This window comes from Lycorma delicatula, chromosome 6 (genome assembly GCF_047948215.1).
Source record: "Lycorma delicatula isolate Av1 chromosome 6, ASM4794821v1, whole genome shotgun sequence".
In the NCBI taxonomy this organism is placed as follows: Eukaryota; Metazoa; Arthropoda; class Insecta; order Hemiptera; family Fulgoridae; genus Lycorma; species Lycorma delicatula.
The window spans coordinates 95,495,513-95,517,332 of NC_134460.1; positions in this window are offsets into that span (position 1 = coordinate 95,495,513).

Below are 21,820 nucleotides of genomic sequence, written 5' to 3' on the forward strand. Positions count from 1 at the left end.
CTTTGATGATGAAGGGCACTTTTGGAAAACGTTAAGGTGATAAACAAAATTAAATAATAAACAGTAGTAAAAGAAGTTAAATAAAAATGAGAATTTTTCCGTCAACGATTGAAAAATGGAACTCAAGTAAGTTATTATTTAAGTATTTCTTCTAATTCATTCTTAGTTATAACAAAAAAGATAAATATCATCTGAAAATATTTTTATTTTATTTTCTGTATTTGAATTGTTAATCCTACCAGAAATTTCTTTAGTCCCTTTTACGACTTCTTCTTAGTGTAAATAAAAAGAAATGTGAATAAGCTTGTTTAACTAATTTTTATAATTAAGTTTTCTTTTCTTTTCGGTTTTCCAATCAAAATATGTCCAGTTATATAGAGTAAACATTAATTTTTAAACTCCCCTAAACGTGAATAAATAATCTTCTAATGGATACATAGTTAAAATTCTTTTCTTTATACGAACTCTGTACAGTCTCTCAAACCTCAGCAGGTAGAGCAGAAATAAGTTCTCCTGTTATTCAAAACAGATGTTTAATATTTCAAATTTCGTTTCGGCGCCAAATTATTGCAACCTAAGAAGACTGATTTTCTGACACTTTGCCCAAATTATATTTTCTTATTCGGTAAAAATAGAAAAAGGTCATTAAGGAAATCATGTAAATAACATATTCTTTTATTTTTTCATTGCTGCCAAAAGGTTATGCCCTTTTATATCTGTTTACTCTTCTTTTTTCTCCTTTGAGATAAATTGAAAACCTATATAAGTGTAAACAACAATTTTTTGTAAGCGTGAGATTTTTTTATTACTTCATGTAATTTACTGTAGCAGCATAGCAATCAATTTCATTCCATAAAAGCATAGATTATAACATACCCAGTAAAATAGTATCGCAAGTCAGATTTTCATGAAATTGAGATCATTATACAAAACAATTCAAAGATTTTTGCTCTTAAAAATACTGTCGTAACTAATATTTATCTTAACGAAATGTCGTTGCGAAATATTATTGAATTGAGTTTGTATTTTATTTTCAAGTTACAACTTTTCGACTGGATTTTTCTCAAAACAATCATTGTAAACTTACAAAATTATTTTACTGGGTTTGCGATATATATTTAATTTTTTTATTTTAACTAGCTGAACGTAGGTATGGAATCGATAAAAGAACAGTATTAAATCTGATCAATATAACTGGAAGATTATTTGATGATAATCTGATTATTTAATGGGATTTTTTTTAAAGTTGATACTTAATATATATATATATATATATATATATATATACATGAAATTAGAAGTGTTTTTTTAAATCATGAAAAAAAATGTGATTATTTACGATATCTTGTTAGGTTAATATTCTTAATCCATCCCCTGTTATCCTGTAAGGTAGACAACATCTGCATTCACTCTATTTCAATACCATAATCCTCTTTTTAATGTTCTTGTTATATAATATTAAATTAAATAAAATCAGTTTTTTCTTTTTGCCTCTTTTAATCTCATATCCGAAAAGCTAAAGGAGGCAATGATGATAACAGAAACATAATCTAATCTTTTCACCAAAAAAAAATTCCAATTTTAAAAAAAAAGATTAGAAAAATGAGATAAAAATTATAATACTGTCATATATTTCATATCTGTCTAATACTTTCATATCAATGATATGAAAATTAAAATATTTTATTATTGGATAAAGAACTAAATAAAGAATTTTTTTTTTCATAAATTATTTATGAATAATTCAATAATCTGGGAAATGTTCATTTTATTAAAAAAAATATCAAATAAGTTACAAAAACATTTTACGTCATACTAACCATACATGTTTAACTTAAAAATTAGCGTGGATTTGTAAATATTAGAAAATTCCAGATTTAAAATGTTACATTTATACATTGTACACAAGCATAACTTAAAGAAAGAAACTTTGTAAGTGATAATGAAAACAGAATATTTTCAAGGTTATTTATGTTAGTTAAAGTACTTGTTAGAGTAAAAATTGTTTACATTTATCTATCTATTTTAAATATATTTACTATATAGATCAGGTTATTTTACTTAAGTCTAAAAATAAACTTAAAAAAATATATAATTTTGTATTCTATTTTATTACAATTACTAAATATAAAATTTGCTTTAATTAAAAAATTGTTGGAATAATCTAGACTAAATCTTCTGTTCATCATTCAACTTCACCTATTTCTGACTTTTTTATTTACTATTTATAATATTCCAATTCGTTAATTGTTCATTCAACATTATTAAATCGGCTAGCTCTCGAGTTTCCATCATCCCGTTCTATCCCCTACTACGTCTACAATTTATAATATCGTATAATAAACTGTTATATATTGTAATTATATAATAGTAACATTGGATCTATATTTAATTAATTTTTATATTTATCATTCGTAACTAAAAATATTAATGTGCGTGTGTGTGTGTGTGTGTGTGTGTGTGTTTATATAAATAAGACTTAATAGGATTTTTTGAAAGCATAGGATAAATAGTATTTTTGATTTCTCAAAGTTAATTTAAAAAAAATAACAATCAATAGTTCATAGATACGTTAGCAACTAAGCATGCAAGTTCTATGAAATTCATGTTTTTGGGAAAATGGTAAAATCATTTTTTAGGGGAGTTAAATAGATAATCTTATGAAATATATATATATTTTATATATGCCATTTATCACAAAAAGTTATTTTGTTTATTAAAATTTACTGCAAACAATGGTTAGAGAAAAAAACGAGGAAGTGATGGCGTTAGAATTTAAATGGTTCGGCTAGGTCTCTGGATCAGTCAACCTTCTGCACGGAAAGGCATTTAACCTTTGTGCCACCACGAAACATTTTATATTCTAGTAAGAAATACGAAGGAAGAATATATATACCGAGTGTTTCTAAAATAGGCCGCCAAACATGTACAGTGGTTTTCTTATATTAATATAAAGAAAAAAGTACCTATAAACATGGGACCGGAAATGCTTTGTTTTCCCGCTAGCCGTCATTTTATTTTATTTTTTTTCACTAAATAATTTTTATCTCAGAATGGTTTGACTAATTACTTGAAAACACAATAATACTCATTAATATAAAGACCCCTTTTGAAAGATAAATATTTTGAAAAATACATGAAATAACAAGCTCACAGTAGGCACCTTAGACGTCCGCAAAGAGAAAGAAAAAAATTACAACAGATGCTTGAAATGACCCCCGTTTGAGGTAATAACAACACGCCTTTGCATCTACTGGCATACACGTTCAAAAATCCCAGGTTAATTCCTTATGACGTTATATGATCCATAGTTCTTCGTCGAAGAGTCATCATCATTAATAGGCGTAGAATAAACAAATATTACAAATGCCTCTACACATAAATATCAATACGATTCAAATCAGGCGATCTAGAAGGCCATGGTACCGGCCCTCCTCTTCGGATCCAATTCTGCCCGTACGTAATGTTATCTCAACCCCCGTACGTAATGTTAATGTTGTAGCTACCTCACAAGCAGTGTGTAGTATGTCGGTGCACTGTCGATTATACCACTGGAAAAAATTTAGCTTGGTAATCTGCAGATGTAAGTGCTTGAACTTGTTATATGTGTTACGGTTACAGCAACTGCTCGTGCAGCACTCTCCACGCTCTTGAATGTCGTACTTGCAGCATGTCTCCTAGCTGTCGAGTACTTACATGTGGATCTTCAACGCAATTTAAAATGTTTTCCTCTAGAGCATCTGTTCTTTGCCTTGATCTTCCTCGGTCCTCTGTTTTAATGAGTAGAATTTTAGTCACAGAAAGCTTTCGAAAAATTGAATCGAATGTGTTATATTCGGTTGTTGGTTAGGAAATGCTTCCAAATACAACCGCGCTGTTTCCTGGCCACTACCATTGGTTCCTCCGTACATAAAAATCAAATCCGCCGGCTTACGAAAAGAATATCGAATCATTTTAAATAATATTAAAAACAAAAACTGAGTAATTTTAACAAAGCAAATGTAAACAATAATAACAGCTCTAAATAATTTTAAAAAAATATCAGCTGATTAATAAAACTCTGATTTTTTTTTAATACTTTTATTTATAGTCGCGTCAACAATTAAAGTCAGTAGTGACTTTTTTTGTTTTACCTCCGGGTCCGTATTCAAACAATTTATTCCACAGAGGATGAGATGAATGTTTTGTAGCGTGTGTGAAAAATGCCATGCCTGACCGGGATTCGAACCCAGGACCTCCGGGTGAAAGGCCGAGACGCTACCACGGAGGCCGGCCAGTAGTGACTTAGCGTAATGTAACTGTACCGGTAAATTTGTAGTAATGAACAAACTTAGGTCGACTACTGAGACGTGTGGTTAATTGAAACCCAACAACAAAGAACACCGGTATCCACGATCTAGTATTCAAATCCGAATAAACGTAACTACCTTTATTAGGAACTTTGATTTTAATGCATCTCTTGTTTTTTTTATTTTTAACAACACATGATTGTAAAATCACGAATGAAGTTTTGTTGTGTGTTAGTTCGAACATCCTGTTATGCAAATGATTTACCTGTAACGTCGGTAACTTTGATATTTTATAAAGCAAGTAAAAAAAAAAAAAAACAAGTATGCTAGTTTTGTTTTTTTAAATTAAAAAAGAAAACGTTTTTGACTCTCATGGTTTTTTAATAAAATTGATCGTTTTCGCGTTATTTGGATTTAAACATTTTAAATAACCGCCATTTTGAAAAATGTTATTAGATGTTCATTTTTCTAACAATAGGTCCTTTATATTGGTACGTACCACGGTACGTACTAAATACGTTGAAATTTGGCATGCCAAATTTCAACGTATTTATTCAAACGATTCCGAGATAAAAATTATTTAGTGAATAAAACAAAATGGCGGCTAGGGGGAAAACAAAGCATTTCCGTTCCCATGTTTACAGAAACATTTTTCTTATTTTAATATAAGAAAACCACTGCAGCCAAGTTTGGCGACCTATTTTAGAAACAATCTGTATATTTAAATCAAACCGCTTCCAAATTCATATTGAAATTTTCTCATTCTATAAATATTTTTATTATTTTTTATTAGTTTAAATAAGATAATTTATTTTTTTTAATTTTTATTTATTTATTAGTATTACAAACATTATTACTTAGATTTTCCTTTAAAGTTATTTCAATCTAAATTTATTTATTGCATGACTGCCAAAAAATAGATTGTAATGTATTTAGGGTGTATGTATGTTTTTTTCACCGTAGCAGCTCAACAGCTGAACCGATTTAGATGTATGATACTGCGTTGACATCCTTACCTTACCGGTAGGGTCGTAGGCTATATAAATATGTGCATGTGTGTGTGTGTGTGTGTGTGTGTGTGTGTGTGTGTGTGTGTGTGTGTGTGTGTGTGTGTGTGTGTGTGTGTGTGTGTGTGTGTGTGTGTGTGTGTGTGTGTGTGTGTGTGCGTGGGTGTGTTTAAATAAATTAAAAAAATTATATTACATACAAATAAACACAATACGAAATTGTTACACGCATGCTCATTAATTATCCTATATTAAATAGCAATGTTTGAAACTCAAGCGCAAGTTGTTGCAAATGATGACTATTATGAGAATGAATGTGGCCATTTATTTAATAATATGTGAAGGTGAAACCGTTAACATTAGTTTAATACCAATTGACAACGATATATCAATGAACTCTATTTTTCCTGATGTTACCGACGACCGTCCGATACTTATGCGCATGTATCAGTTGAAGTATAAAGCAGCTCCTTCCATCAACGTTATGAGAGAATAAAGAGCAGAGGAATTGGCATGGATCAAACTGTTTTCAGACGGTAGGAATGGGTTCAGAGAATATCTGTCAATGCCAATTATTTCACTCGACTACTTCCAATCAAGGGTAATGAGTAACGAAAGGAGATTACAAACCAACGAGTATCCGTTTTACGCTCTCTAAACTGTGTAGTTACATAAATCTCAGCAAAATGTTTCTGTTTGTGGTCGCTTATACCAAAACGGAGTTGAGCCTAATAATTTTGTTCAAAACGTTCATCTTTTGACGTAATATTCGAGGGTATTGGTCATATTGACTAAAGCCTTCACGGATGTAACGGCAATGGTCCGAAATTTAGGTGCTCCGCACTTCTACATTACATAATCGTGTAATGATCTGCACTGGCCGGATATCCAATTTTTTTTTTTTTTTTTGGCAGCCATGTTTTTTAATTTTGAATAGATTTTAGGTTTTGAATTGACCAACGTTAACGAAACAAATTTCATCACGTTCTTTTGGGCTAATTTAATTACATGTTTTATATAACAGAAAACAAGTAAGAGTTCTTTTTAAAAAACATACATTTGCCATGCAATAAGTGCAAAATTTTATGTTTTTTCTTTTTTCATTCGGTGTAATTATAAAAAATAAAAATAAGATGTTAAAAATTAACAAACTCTTTGACTAAATATAAATCCTGTAACTACATTACAGTCGAATTTTTATCAAACTGTGTTAACATATAAATAAAAAGGATGGCGTCTTATATAAATTAGTGGTAGCGTCTCAGTCTTTGGGAGTTCAAGTTCTAGTAGAGAATTCCCATTTCCTAATTCTCATGTATAAGCTTCAAAGTTTCTCTAGTGAATTAATTCAACTGATATTGTATCTGTAATCGTACAGAGCGTCTTTGTTTTTGTAACGGCCTAATTTTTTAACAGGATAAAACTGTGGTAGAAACCACGATGAAATATCAGATAAATGATCTACATTTCAATCTTCGGCTCATAGTAACATTTTTAAATTATTAAATGTTATAAAAAACTCATTTTCAAATTAATAGAACTTGGTCTCCCAAAGGAATTATCAGAATCTTCTTTAATGGAAACTCAACAACAGAAACTCCCCGGACTAGTGCTAATTATTAGCTCCAAAACGTTCTTTTGGTACTTATGAATGTTTCTTTACTTTGAAAGTGAACCATTGATTACTTTTAAAAGTAAACCACTTGCCTAATGCCTTATTATTTCATTCAATAATTAATTTTTGCATTCAGAAATTTCTCTAAATTATTTTTTTTACTTAAATTTTCATAAAGATTGGTTTTTTCAGGGCCTGTCGCTTCGCTATGACTTCTTTACCAGGTAGGATTAAAAAAACATTTATTTTTTCAGAAAATTTTATCTGTATATTCAAATGATATTACAATTATTTCAAGTCGCAAGCGTTCCTAAAAATTCCTAAACTTGCAGCGTCACTTAACTTATGTTTTCGATTGGCTCACCAAATGGAAAATAACATTTATATACGTGACATGTATTCTTCTTTGTATCGAGATTTAACTATTAGACAATATGACTTTAGATAAAATCAGGTGAGAAGATATGTGAAAAAAGAGAAATTTTGAGAAAACCGGATGCAAATATGGGAGCTTTACCAGTTAAATACATTTTCAATAAATATATTCCTTTTACTTTCCCAGTTGAATAACATCCTTGTCAAGCAGCTTGACAAGGATACATTATGGTTACATTATAACCAAAATAATCGGTTACAATATGTTTAATGAATACACCAAACAGTTTTTCAAAGAATAAAATATTTCTGTAACTTTATAAACGAGGATGGTTATCTTTATTACTCTTAAAATTGTTGTTTTTAAACAAGAATTATTATCGAAAACCTTTTTTATTATACGGTTGCCAAATAAAAAAAACTTTAAACAACTTTTCTCTGCTGGTAAAAGTATCATTGATTAATTACACGGTACTTTAATTAACTATGTTCCGTGATATGTACGAAATGAAATAACCTAAACGACATGTCAATAAAATACGCATGAATTATAATGATAACATTTTATCGACGATTATACATGAAAATACAGAAGCCAATCCTAAAAACCAATTCTATTGCAGACTGCACTTTTTTAATATTTTTTCAATCCCTCATGACATCTGAAAAGTGCGTGGAATACCAACCATTAAATCACTAATTTTTAACTTTTTTCTGTGTATTTAAAAAATGATCGATTAAGAAATACTTAATTTTTTTAAAAATCTGTCATTGGGAATCTATTTCCAATTATTTTTTTTCATCTATTCTCAAAAGCTTATTGGTCAGTTGTATAATATTTTCATACGGGAGCAAAGAAGAAAAAATATAACAAATTGTGAAAATTAGAAAAAATAAATGTGTACTAATTTTTTATGACGGAAATCGCTAGCTAACTTGAAAATATTATACATGCTGAACAATATTTTCGATACATTTATTCAAACTATTAAAAAAGAAAATTAAAAATTATTAAAATCTAAAGTCAATATACAGTACATTGCTTATTTTAAAATAAAAAAATATTTATATTTTTGTTTAATTTTTTAACAAAATTTTTTTTGTTCAATCAATAAAGAATTTTCAGTGATGCAATTGAAATTATTTTTTGTTTATTAAATTATCTTCAGCCCGCCGGGCTGATCTAGTGGTTAACTCATCGTCGTAAATCAGTTGTTAAACGACTGATTTTCGAAGTCGAATTTTCAAAGGTTCACATCGTAGTAGAAGTTGGTTGCTTTTGTAGATTTAATATTAGACGTTTGATATCGATACATATCTTTATGTGCCATACATATGAATCAAGTAACATATGCCATACATACCATTCTCATTTCATTGATTCGTGGGGGAGGGGATTGCTTATTGTTCACTAATTGAACAGATTTGCAACGTACACATTAGAAAAAAAAAATGATCTTCAAGCCAATTTAAATAATTTTTTATTAATAAGCTTGTATTTATGATTATTTATAATAAATTATGTTTGTCCAACTTTTGCAATTGACTTTAATGAATAATATTATTCAAGAAGCCATAATAAATAAAACAATGAGAATTTTTGTAATTATCTTTTCAAACAGATCTGACTAGATGAGTTTCATACCCAACGGATTGGTCTAGTGGTGAACTCGTCTTTCCAAATTAGCTGATTTCGAAGTCGAAAGTTCTAAGGTTTAAATCCTAGTAAAGACAGTTACTTTAATACGGATTTGAATAGATCGTGGATCCCGGTGTTCTTTGATGCTTGTGTTTCAATTAACCACACATCTCAGGAATGGTCGGCCTGAAACTATACTACACTTCATTTACATTCGTACATATAATCCTCATTCATCCTTAGCAGTTGCGGAGCCTAAACAGAAAAAAGAGAAAGAGAGAGGCGTTTCAAACAAAAATCAACATATTATCTAGTACTACTCAAAGTATTTATCTTATTTTATACCTTTTCCATGAAAATAGTCGTTAGTCTATCCGTTCTGGAGTTGTTGAAATTAGGTTTATCAAATACTGACATATTACCTTCCTCCCTGTAATAGTTGAAGAGAGATAAAAAGTCTCCTTCCAAACTTTTAATTATTTTTATTACTAAGAAAATTAATACCATGAGAGCAATCTATATAAAAAAAAAGCTGTTCCTGATGATAATAAAAGTTGTGATGTTGATAATTAATAAAAAATTCATAAAACATTTATAAAACATTCTAGAAATTAGGACATTTTGAGCTGTAGAGGTTAGTCGAAATCTAAAAGTTTAGATTATTCATTGTTTTAGAACTCTATTAAATTGTTTTAAACATAAATTTTAAGTGAAATGCCATATTTTCTAGAGCATACTTCATTCTTTTAATTTTTTTTTTTAATAGTTGACTTTTATAACTCTTTTAATTGCGTGCGCGCATGCGTGATTTTTGTCTTGAAGAAAGTCATACTATTTTAATACTTTTACTTGTCTACTTACATAGTTACTACTTAAAGTAGTAAGGTATGTTTTATTCATACAGTATGCTATTAATATAAAAAGGAGAACACTACATTCTGTTTCCTGCCGCTGCAGTATCAGCAAAACACAATGCAAAGCCACTTGACTCTTTTCTTAAGCTCACGAGTCTGTTTTGTCACGTCTTCGTTGTATACCAGGGAAGAATATTTCACCCCTAAAAATAAATATAAATAATGTTTCCTTTCTCCCTCTATCTATGATACACCCTACATACTTCTGCTGTTACTGCTGCCGACTGACATTCACCCCAACAGGGATATGATTTCAAAAATGAAAAACCTAAGGGTAGAATATATTTCTTCTTTTCTTAATATTTTTTATAATGTCTGATCTATAATTTGTCTTGTAAAAACATTCAAATAAAAGTGAATAGAATACACAAATAAAAGTGAATATTCTTATACGAAAAAATAGTTATATATATATATATATTTTTTTTTTTTTATTCTACATGATTCGTTAAAAAATTGAAATTATCACATTTTTGAGATTAAATTAAAGAAATATATTTAGATATGAAATATAAACTATTGAAAATGAATGAGATACTAATTAAATTAAATTATATATATTTTTTAAGTTTAAATTGAGTGTTACACCAAAAAAAATTTTGTTGCAGCTTGATTTAAATATTCTTTCATTTTGTTTAACTCAACTGGAACAAGTTAAAAATTATTCTAATTTAGTTATTTATTTAATTATGACCTCCGACAAACATCTACATATTATATGTTTTAACAAGCAAGATGTGATTGATATATGAAGAAATGAAATGTGAAAAATAAATGTTTGGAGCATAAAAAATGAGTAAACATTTTTTTACGTTAACGACATTACAGTTAACTTATAATTATATTAAAGTAGATTACAACAATAATATATTTTTTTATGTGTATATATTATATACTAGCAGACTCGGCAATGCTTCGCTATTGCTAGATTTGAGTATATGTAGTTTAAATTAACACAATTGAAAGTTTGATAAAACTTTAACAAAATGAACATTACAGAACTCACAAAATTTAACATTTCTCTTTTACCCTTTTACTTTCCCCATTTTCCCTTATCCAATTTTCATTTTACCATATTCCCTTTCCCCCATTTCCCCTTTCCCTTTCCACCATTTATCCCTTACACCATTTCACTTTTCTGTCTCCATTTATCTTTCCCTTGTTTCCTTTTCTTCCTTCCTCTTTTCCCATTTTCTTTTTTCTTCTTCCCTCTCCATTTCCTTTTCCCCGTTTTTCGCTTTTTTCTTTTTTCCATTTTTCCCTATTTCCCTTTTCCGATTTTTCCCTTTCTCCCTTTTTCCTCGCGCGTAAATCGATCCAGTAGTTTTTTTAGTGTATAGCGAACACACATATCGGAAACATTGAAATGGAATCGTAAAAATTTAGTATAGCGTATGTTGTTTTTACGTCCAACAGATAGCGCTGTTTTTCAAAAAAAGCATGTTTTTACTTGTCACAGGTGTGACATCTTAGGTATATAAATAGTAGGTATATAAAAATACGCGCGTATTCGAATGCAACGTTGTCTCAAAATTTCAAAGCAATCGGTGAAGAACTTTCGGAGATTCAACATTATGAATAAACGAACATTTACATTTTTATTTATATAGATGAAGTATCAATTTATGTTTACGAGCCAGTTAACAAAGTTGAAAAGTATGATATAATATATGATACAACCAAAAATTTTATAAAAAATACAATAAAAATTGCAAAACTTTTAAATTCATAAAGAAAGGTTAAAATTATCAACTATTGATAAAACCAAAACCCAGTTTTATATTTTTACTTATAAAAAATCAATAATAACAAAAATAAAGACGTTTATTTTTCTAGAAAAGATTCGTCGTTATTATTAATGTTGAAATAATATAACTATAGAACAAACATATGGAATGCTTGTTTTTAGGGTTAGGTTTTCGTTATCTATGTCTCTGTGTGATAAAGGTTGAAAACTATTCCGCTTGATTACGATTCATTTAAAGAAACTATAACAAACTTTCAAGTCTGTAGATTAAAACTATAAAAGCATTACAAGTTACAGATAAAAACTATAAAACTCTAACAACAAAGATAATATTATTTCTTTTAATTTTTTTTTTCAATTTTTATTATCATCTAAGGAAAATACCTTCCAATAAAATTTTTTTAATTCTATTTCAAATCCCAATCGAGACTCGATACTTTTCGATATTTTTTCATCTTCTTTCCAAAATTTACAAATATTAATCGATATCACTGTTCTATTCCATATATTTTCATGAATATTTGTTAAATCGTTTCTAAGGTTTTTTGATACATCATATTTAAAGCCAAATGTACACCCAAAAACCATAATCTAAATTCAAACAGATTATATAAATTAAAGAAACTTAATTTGCACAAATTCATACATTCAGTTTTATAAACAAATTCTTTGTATTTTTGAAGTAGATGACTTCATTACGTATTGTAAGACTGCAAAACCCCACACCGTCCCACGAAGAGACCACAATTTCATTTAGTCAGCATATGCGACTCTCTCCGGAGATTGGTGAGGATTCCTCCCTCCAAATAACTAGAGCTCCGGTAGGCGCAATCCTGCTAGCCCATAGGTGCTGGTACCGAAAGTACATCAGCAGATGGACTGAAGGGGAATCACGCCGGGATTACTAGACTCAAAAGCTTAGTCTATCACGGCCAGAACCAGTTAATAAATTACACCATGGTCCATACGGATAGGAACGCAAATTACCGAATTCGTCCATAAATAAAAATAAAAATTTATAACAGCCACTAAATAACCGATGAAATCCGCCTGATAATAGAAAGATACAATAGCAAGGGACATTGTCCAGGCTCTGCGATCTGTAGGGAGAAATATTGAAACTCCCGCCATTCTTGCGTTCCGTTCCGTTCCGACTGCAAAAGAATATAAAAACTGAGGTGTAATGTATTTATCGACGATAGTAATTTACCTTTGTTGTGCTATAATAGCCGCAAAAGTAAAAACTAAGTCTATATATTCTTTTCTTTCATTAGTAATTCCACAAGAGTAATATTTTCTTATATATATTCTTTGTTATTTACCTCTTTTAATATTTCAATTTTAATATTTTATTATTAAAATTAGTATTTAAAAATCAATCTCTCTCCTATATAATATCTCAGTATTTCTTTCCGTACTGAGCTTGCTGTCTGACAGTTTATTCATTTTATTTTTTTAAGATAACTCTAAATTCCCTGCTGAGTTAAAGTATTGTATATATTTTTTTAAAGCAGACAACGGTACGTTAATTTGTTTTTTTATTCTTTCATGGATGTGATGTATGAAAAGCATTTGATATAAAAAAGACTCTAGTCGTACTTGTTTTCTTGGAAGTAATGATTTTTATTCTAAACCAAGTACCTGCAGTGAAATTATAGAATATCACCGATATTTCGTTGGGTTTGGCATACTGATGGTAATACGTAAATTTGGCTTAATGAAGAAAACAATGGGAAACCATTTCACTTCTTACATTACTTAGTAAGCCAGGCGAAGGATGCTTCTTATTTACGACGGCGGCTGTTTCATTTTTAGAAGCCATAGTTATGACTCGTTATCATGTTGCCTGTAACCGTTATGGTAATGACAGTTAACATTATATTACAAGAAACAAACTCTAGAACGAACGTTTGTAGATGTAGAAGTTGTAAAAGCAGTTACCTCTACAGCAGAAAAGAAAATATCTGATTATATACTTATACGTGGCGATGAATAAACAGTTATACTGTTTGTATATAAAATGCTATTTATAAATTATCATGAGTGTAATGTCATGATTTTAAGACGTGATGAAATTAAATAATTTCCTTGCGCGCGCGCGTGTGTGTGTTATGTATGTTTTATAAACACACGTTCAACAAATTTATAACAGTTTAACAAACCATCTTATTAAAAATTAAAAAAATAACAGAGGTTAGATGATATCATCAAAAATGATATCCTACAGTGAATAATAAAAAATAAAAAAATAAAGAATAAGAAAAAGAGAGATTGAATTTTATTTTATTTGAGAGGGGGCAAGTGCAGACAGAATCAAGGATATCTTATGTTAGTTAGGAGCTAATGAGAGAAGTTTCCAAAGGCAGGAAAATAACGAAATTGATAGCGTTTAGAGTGCAGTTGGCAGGGACTGCATTCCACTATACAAGATGTTAGGATGAAGGCATACAATAAGTCTAGTCGAGGTCATTAGGCCCAAACCAAGAGTGTCTAACAGTTCCCCCCTTTCTAGTCGTTTATTGAACTGCCCTGACAGTTCATAGCGTTGTTGCCACTCCTATGTCATTACCATCATCAAATTTTATTTTACTGTTAGAAATAGGTTTAAAAGATTTTTATGGCAAAATTAATGTATTTCTTTTATCTGTTACGCAGTTGAACAGTTACAGAAAAACTTACTATTATTTTTTATTATTTAAAATTTAAGTTTTGATAGCAATGCAAAAGTACCCTAGAAATAATTTTTTTTAAATACTCAATTTAACGTACCAGGTGGGCTAAGTCAAGTTTCCTCACTAGTAATAAGAAAACAGTTAAAAAATTAAAAAAAGGTGGTTTTTATTATGTATTTTCTACTCATAAGTATTTATAAAGTAAATTCCTACAGTGACTGGTATTTATAAAATCAACTGAGTTTTCAATCGACAGATTGAGGTGTTTTCTAGTCTTTTGGATTTGAAGAAGATATCATAACTCTGACGATTTCCGATAAAGAAAAATCGTAAGGAGTTAAATCATATGAGAGTGTGGAATCTATTTAAATATTCTTTTCGTTTTATCTATTCAGGATATGTTAGACTGACGTAGTCTCTGCTTGAAATGAGATGAAACAAAAATAACTGAACTACTATTAAATAGTAGTTATCTCAGGTGATTACGACCAACTGAAAAACCAAAATTTCTTGCCTGTTAATTGGCTGACTTTCACTCTTCCCCTCCATTAAGAATATATTTTAAGTCAAATTTTAGAATAACTCTGAGCAATTCTGTTTGACTTATGCTAAGGATAATAATTTTAATGATAAATACGCTCAACAATTTTTATTAACAATAGTTAATTGTTTTTAACAAATAGTCGAATCTTTGGTGCCCAAAAAAGATTGAGATAAAGTTTTTAACAACCAAGGTTTAAAAAAACGATAAAAAATCTAAAAATAAATGTTCCAGGAAATGAAAACCTACACTGTAGAGCACTACAGATAAAAACTGAAGAAGACAAACTAAGATGGTTTAGAAATTTAAAAGAATGCTAAATGAGTCACTAAAGAAATTTTTATTTAAAAATAGTTAGAAGGAACTTGTGGAAAACCAAGAAAGAGGTGATAGACTGGAAAGAAAAATAAATATTTGAAAAAGAGAATAGTGATGGAGAAAATTTCTAGGAGAAATAATGAAGAGACAGATTAAAATTAAAATTCGTTACCTGCAGCCTAATACAATAACTACTTAATTATTAGAAAGGATGATAATTTTTACGAATGGCTTGGGTTTCTATGAGATAATTTCTTTCTACACATATCCATGATATACCAACAATGAAACAATAATAGGTTTATGTAATATATATATAAAACATGAATGTTATATCTTAAAGAAGTAACTACTAGCAGAGTAACATAAAAATTGTAAAATAAAAAAAATAAAAATTTATACGTTGATTTTACAGTAATAATGCGTTTAAAATTTAAAAAAATTCCTTTCGACACGCCGGAAGCCGGAGGTTAAATAGGTGAAAAAATTATATTGTTAAGGTGTTAAGTAGGGGATAAAAATGATTTCCACCTTAAAGTTAAGAAAACTTCAAATTTACTTAATACGACAATGGTTGCATGTGAAAAAAAAGTTTCATGTTTAGCGTACGACAACCAATATTCCGTATTTCAGTTCCAGCAATATTGCCGTAAGGATTGGACATATTAAAAATTGTTTCAGAGAAAAGTTTTAGATAATGTTTAGAGGACTAACAACCACTTTAAACTGATTCGATAGCGTGCCTGTTAAGAGAGGTATGATTTTTTGTCTTCGAAACACCATTTTTTTTACCCCCTGGACCAATGGTGATCCAAAGAATAATTTTGGTATCACCAATTTGGTGATACCAAAAAACTTTACTTAGATACGTTTTAAGCCCTTATCCAAAGAATAGCAGGAACTTTAAACTAAGAAAGTTACAGCGATATTTTGTTTTTTTCGAAAAAGCCCCTTCATTTCCACCCGCATACTCCGATTTTGGCCGTTAACGAAATCGACCGATATTTTGGATCGTTGTATTTTATGTATCAATTTGAAACTGATTGGCGCAAAATTACGGCAGTTATCGTGTCCATAAAAAAGTGAAAAAAAAAAAAAAAAAAAAATATATATATATATATATAAACTTTAGAACTGACGGTGATTTTGGGATCTGGGGAATGTGAAACGCGAAGATATATCGAAATTTTCTGGAAGTCGAATCATGGTACCCATTACAATAGGTAGCTTTGTTACGAAATCTACCTAAAATACTAACGAAATATAGTATATATAGTATGTATATATTTACAAAGCTTTTATAAAATCTTTGTAGACTTTCGTTTTAACCTTCTCACTGCTTCCAACATGAATTTTTTGCTAAATTATTTTGGTAATATTAAAAATTCTTTTTTTTTAAATTGCGCTAAATGTTAAAAATTCTTTCTTATTTGATCGTTTAAATATACGGTTCACTACAAATAATAATTTTTTTTTTTTTAAATATCTAGAATGGCTTTCGGGTGGAAATAGCTAATTGATTTCAATGGTCTGATACAGCTAGTTGCCATAAATCGAAATTGGTTTAATCAGGGATTGGCTGAGGAGTAATAATTTAGATTATTTTCTGAGAAATTAATAGAATTGTTTAATCTTTTCAAGAGATAGGTAAAAAAAGAAAAAAATACGAGAAAAATGTTACCGAGATATATAAATGAGCTTTTAACATAGCTTTAAGTGGATCAGAGGTAAACTAATAAATATTTGTTTCTTTTTATTTTAATTTATTTTGATGATCCTGACCGGAAAAAATTGATAGATAATAAAATTAATTAATTAATTAAAGAAAATTATAAACTTTTTTCTCCAAGTCTTGTATTTTAAATTGTTTTGTTATGTGTTATTCTAAAAAGTAACAAATTGGTTAATCCCTAATTAATTTATAAGATTTTATTACAGTGTTAAAAGATCAAAAACCAGACTTGAAGAAGTAATTGATAAAGCGTATACCAAGAGATCAAACCTCGTTTTAAATCGACAACTTCATCATACATTCATGTGTATATGTTTGACCGAAAAAAAATTCAGCTAATCAAAATTCTGTATTGTAAATTTACAAAACAACCATCCACAACATTAGAACCGACGATGAAGTAAACATAAATAAACTAATTTTTTCGGCATGCCCTTTTTTTAGTTTTAATTTAAGTTTAACAATTATTTTTTACCCTGCCATAACAATCTTCAGTGTTGGTTTTTTCAAACTTTTTACGTCATTTGAATCTATTTATGGTAACATTTATTGGGGTTTTTTATTGTTACACAGCGGTAAATAAATTAGCAAATAAGAATGTGCTCAATAGCTGTCAACAAAAATTATACTTAAAAAATGAAATTAAGTAGTTAAAATCGATTTCTAAAAATATTCATCAGTAGATAAAGATGGGAAAAAGAAACTTATGATGTGTATTAAAATGAAAAAGGTTTTCGTATTTTTTATTATTTTATTAGCTCTTTATTTGTATTTTGTAGTTGTAAATAATAGATAAGTTTGTCAAACAATTCTGAATTTTCGGTTTTGCTAAAATTGCATCAGCCATTCTATAGTTTTATTTTTTCAAGTGCTTGTTCATTTATTACCACATTTAGGGTTAATTTTTTTATTGGATTTTTATATAATCCATGAAACTGTTCAGAGTTAAACTGATACATGTATACTTTTTTTCTCCTTCCCCTCCCACCAGGAACAGGATCGCAACTAAACATAAACTTGGCCTGTGGCCTGGATTCCAACACCTGAAGCAAATTCGTCGGATGTACGCCTACCACTAGACAGGCCACCCACCCAATCCGAACTCACCCATCTGACTGTAGTTTGTCCGCCAGGATTGGCGGTACTGCCAGTGTAATCACCTGAGTGGAACTGTATGCCAACTCCATTGACAGGACGTCAATAGTGGCCGATTCACCTACCACCTTGCTAAGCTTCCGAAGAAACTCGTCCTGTGACTTGAGGGCATACAAGTCCTTCATCAGGATATGGGTTTTTCTGCCGCCCCTACCAGCCAGGGCCGTAATAGCACCCTCGAACTTTTCGGCAATAACCTTGCTGAGTGGCCCGCCTCGTCACTGTCCGCCCGAACCCATACGTGAAGGTCCCTTGGCCCTGTCGGACGAAAAGTACTCCGGTTTCTCCTGGTGAAACTGCCCCTTTCACCGAGCGGAGAAGATCTGTAAAGGTCCGTCCCTTTGCTTTGGACCCGTGGGTCGCTTCTTACCTGCCAGTATCGATGATGGGGATGCTCATGTCAGATAAACGAGAAGGGGTTTCCCCATCCTTTTCCCTGCGTACTCTACGGACCTCCGTAAAACTTGTTCGACTCGCCCTTGTGGACCGCAAAAGCACACCCGCTGATCTTGTCCATTCTCTAACACCCATGGGATGGGCCTACAAATAGCAGAGGCCAACCCACCGTCCCCCACCGCAGAATTGATGACCGGAGCGTAATCAGTTCGCCCAAGTATGACCTCACAGCTGCTATTCTCTTCAGACAGGTCTGGAGTATTTGATTCCAAAAGGAGGACCTGGCCGGCTTCAACCTGCTAGCAGTGGCCAAGTCCCTAAGACACGGAACCTTCCAAAGGTTCCTTGTCTAAACTGTCAACTTCTTAGCCCAAACTGTCAGTACCCTCAACAAGGATGGAGGACCAGAAGATGTCCTTGGGCGAGTCCCTAAGGACTAACCATTCAAGATCGGCATCAGGAACCCATCTTCGACCGCCCGCCGCAGCTCCTCAAGCGTCCAAGTCGTAGCTCGTCCCAATCCCCCATCCGGAGTTTGAGTTGCCTCATCAGAGACAATTTGGTAAGCCTGTGTGGCTTCGTCCTTCACACTTGGTAGAATATGTTGTCGCCCCTGAAGTCTCTCTTCTAGCCGGCCTAAAAGAATTGAAACAGGAGAAATTCCCTCCTCATCGATCGGGACGTCGCCGTAAAGTCTGCCTGGACCTGACATATCAATTAATTATAATCCAAATATATATCAAGTAATACGTACACGTTATAAAAAAAATAATTTAAATAAAACTATTCTCATCACATTCGACTTAACAGACTACATAAGCAAAGTATCTAAATAAGACTAAATAAGTAAACAGAGATCTAAACTGTCTTTCATGAAATCAATACTGTGTAACCAAGTAAGCAGTACTTGGTTACGGTAGGTAAACACCAGTAAAAAAAAAAATGAACGAAGAAAACAAAACAGTAAACAACAGAAAACGAAAAACAATTAAATAACAACACAAAACCCTAGTAAAAACTTCAAAATACGAGCGAACGCATTCACAGCTGATGTGCCATCTCGATACATACATACTTTTTTTTTCTATGAGTTTAACCTCAGGGTCCACCGTTAGATATTGCTTCAGAGGGATGATATGACTGATTTTTAGCGTGTGTGTAGATGCCATGCCTAACCTGGATTCGAACTCGGGACCTCCAGATGAAAGGCCGAGACGCTACCACTCGCGCCACGGAGGCCGGCGATACATTCATACCTGTTTCTATATAAATACATGCGTGTGCACATATTCTTATTTAAAGGTTTGACAGATAGGTTATTTTACTTTAGTTGTATGGAAAGAAATAGATTAAAAAAGTGTTATTTACTTACTATTCTTTTGCTCTTGACTTTCATTATTCATATAAAAAAATAGATTTTCTTTAAAACCAACAAAAGTAGGAGTTACAACTTTTCCAATTACAGAATTTTTTTTTTTTAATTCCTTATTTTTTATAAATAATATATTCCTGGGAGGTCGTTTCCTGAAGAAAAGAATTTACTCGCCCACTAATTTATTCATATTTTATTATACACAGAGGTATATCATTTTTATCTTTTAGACAAATTTTTGTCAACCCTATTTGGAATAGGGTCGTGAATTTACTGTTTTGTCAATAAGTAACATTAACGCTACAAACCGGAGTTTGTAAAAAATAGTATTCTTATGAAAATTACTATTATTTTTTATTTTATTATTTATGCGAATAAGTCAACTTAGGACCACGCAAATATCACTAGCCTCTTTTTTTTTCCTTGCGTTTCTCATTCTTTCAGCATGGCTTCGCTTTTCCTCATCTGTCCACTTCCTTCCTGCATTCCTTTTCCCTGTCACAAGAATCTATGCATTGTAAATTATTCTTCGGAAATTATTTCTATCGTAACAATCCTCTTCTATCAAGCCAATCCTTAGGAGGTCCTCTTCCATCTGTTTAACGTAGTTCGACTTACGTTTCATGTTCCACAGCTTGTGAAAGATTTGTTTATTTAGCTTACCTGGATTCATTCTGATCATATGTCCCAAAAAAGTTAACCTCCTCTTCCATACCGCTGCTTCGAGGTCTTCTTGATTTTGTTAGATTTCAGTCTGTACCCTTCCTCCCTTCTCTCTGTACCCTCCTTGTTCCAAGAGTTTCAGATGAAGGATATTGTTATTAAGAATAATTTAGTATTATTTTATTATTGTTATTTTTTTCCTTTTCTTTGATTCATTTTACCAATCCTTGTTTATTTTTTACTAATCTGATCATCTAAAAATAAATTTGTACTTTGCTTATCGCACTTCTTTTTTCTTTTTTCTTTCTTTTTCCTGTTTAGCCTCCGGTAATTACCGTTCAGATAATATTTCAGAGGATGAATGAAGATGGTATGAGTGAAAATGAAGTGTAGTTTTGTACAATCTCAGTTCAACCATTCCTGAGATGTGTGGTTAATTTGAAACCCAACCACCAAAGAAAACCAGTATCCACGATCTAGTATTCAAATTCATGTAAAATTAACTGATTTTACTAGGTCTTAAACGCTGGAACTCTCGACTTCCAAATCAGCTGATTTAGGAAGACGTGTTCACCACTACACCAACCCGGTAGGTTGCATAGGGCACTTCTAAAAAATATTTGCAATATTCCAAACAATAAAGGATGAAAAATTGAACAATGCGAATTGCGTAAGAGCCTATAACACAAAGTTAATAAAAAAGTAAAATTGCTAAATTTATCTCATCGCATACAAAACTATAAAATGTAAAATAAAATTCCTGCGAATAAATACAAAAATAAAAAGTGGGGATACTATACATTTTTGTGTAACATTAACGATGAATTTTTTAATTTTTTATTTTTAGATGTCAGATTACATAATATTACATTTTCGAAATAATTAAAATGTGAAAAATCATATTTAATTTTATTAATTTAGTATAGAAGACGCATGTAAAATAATAGATTAATATTTTCAATCGATAATGAAAAATTAGTATAACAATACATTCAATTATATTCACTTCGGATAACAATTACGGATGAGAGTTATCATTATAAATGATTAATATTTTATTTTAACTGCACTTTGTTTTTCATTGACCTACAGCAAAGTGTATTTATTTAATAAGAAAATATCATTGTTATATATTAAAATTTAAATTAGTAAGGTATGTACTATTAGTAAATATTAACAAATAATGGTATTCGATTGTTCTATGCAAATCTTTCCATGTTCTTGTAAATTTTAACTATATTGTGTATTGTAAGCATTATAAATGAATACCAGTTTATTCATTTAAAAATTCAAATAATGTAATAGAAATGCTGGAACTACTCGTATATACATTTGTTTAAAATTAAATACGCAATCGGTGAGGTATGACTGTTTATATCTATTTC